Below are 1,821 nucleotides of genomic sequence, written 5' to 3' on the forward strand. Positions count from 1 at the left end.
TGCTTTTATAAATATATATACATAAATCATGTTGATACATGGAAATTACATAGGAAGGCAACATAAGCAACCATTTCCAACATCATGCTCTAGAAGCTCAGATGTTCTCTAGATCATACTCTAACATATGAGGTTATGAGTCTCCCATGCCCTTGAATGGAGAATTATACTTCATCATCTTCATTGATACTTTTCTAGAAAGGTTTAGATAACATCTTGAAATAGAAATCAAAATCTCTCAATGCATTGAAGTATTTAAAAGCTCTTGTACATTGGTGCCAATATGTTATAACCAAGGTACACTATACTGAATTTCATGTGACTCAAGAGGAGGAGATGATATATTTAGATGTCATTGGCATGTAAGTCAAATTTTTTCTTTAGGCATATTTTTATTTACATTTCATCTTAGAACATACATTTACAAGAACTTGTTTGCATCTTCAAATTATTATAGGCATGCATCTATGGTGCTATGTGGACATATGGTCATCACTTTTGCATTGAGAGGATTGATAAATGATGTAATCTAGTCGTGTTATATCATTTCAACAATTAATACTCTAGGTATGTGCATAAAGTAAAGCAATGTATCACTCGTGCAAGTGTAACAGGCAAAAATTTAATCAATAGTGAGCACAATTATGTTGGACTACTAAGAAAATAATTCAAGTCAATTATAGGCTTTTGAAGGTTGTGTTATTCAAATCTCAATGTTGCCAAGTTATTTGTAGGGACCCCAATGCAAAAAATAAAATGTTTTTAATGCATTTCTTTTCTTGAAAGTGCTTTCAATAATATAATGCACTATTTCTCTTGCCTAAACTATGTCACCAAAATTATTCAACAAGGATGTAGAAATAGCTACATGTGAGAAATGTATTTCCTGAAACTATGAATGTGGATCCTCATGATGGAGATGGAACGTCCTAAGAATGAGGATCATAAAATGAATATGAAGGAGACAAACCTACCAACATTGATGCCATTCAACAATGAGTACAAGGTGATGTACATGAAACTGAGGATGAAGGTGATAAAGTAGATGACAATAATGAAAGTAATGATCCAAAAAATGGTGTTCTGATGAAAGTGAATGTTGTGGTGCCTAAGACAAACTTCAAAAACAAAAAATTTAGATATGTTACTAGGTAAGGGTAAGGATCTTTGAAATGTAATCTATTTTTGTGAATGTTTGAAAATCATTTTTTAATATTTTACGTATGTTAAATATTAGATCTATTTTCATTTGTTGATTTTTCATCTTAATTACTAACGCTTCTATCCAAGATGGATGAGTAGGCCATTTGGCTATGCTTGCAGTTCAATTGTCCATATGCCATGGTTTTTTTATGTTAGACATTATAGGCTTAATAAATTTTGACTTTGTAAAGCATCATCCTTGAGGCAAGGAGAGCCATAGGCACATCCAAAGAGAAGCGGATCTGTAGACTATGCACACTGGAAGAGGTGGGAAGATAGAGTATCATTTCCTAGTTTGTTATGAGATCCGTGGACATTACCACTATTTCTTTTAGGAGGGACATAGACTTGGGCCAGTCTCTTGGCTGATCCACTTTCAAGACCAATAGTGTTGGTCTTTATATGATTGAGATGGGGTGACACAAAGAGACTCTATTGAAATTTATCAGTAGGAGGAGGTGGCAGTGCCATAGGAGATCGAGATAGATTGAGCACACTAAAATGTCATAGATCTCTATGCATTTGAGTCAATAGCCCCAAGACATACTGGAGTGGAGGAGTAGGAGCTAGTTGCTATGAGGGTAGAGTCGGAAGGCATAGTGCTCATTGAGTCGTGGA

Source organism: Dipteris shenzhenensis, chromosome 5 (genome assembly GCF_047967505.1).
Source record: "Dipteris shenzhenensis isolate YYH24624 ecotype China chromosome 5, Dip_SZ_1.0, whole genome shotgun sequence".
Taxonomy (NCBI): domain Eukaryota; kingdom Viridiplantae; phylum Streptophyta; class Polypodiopsida; order Gleicheniales; family Dipteridaceae; genus Dipteris; species Dipteris shenzhenensis.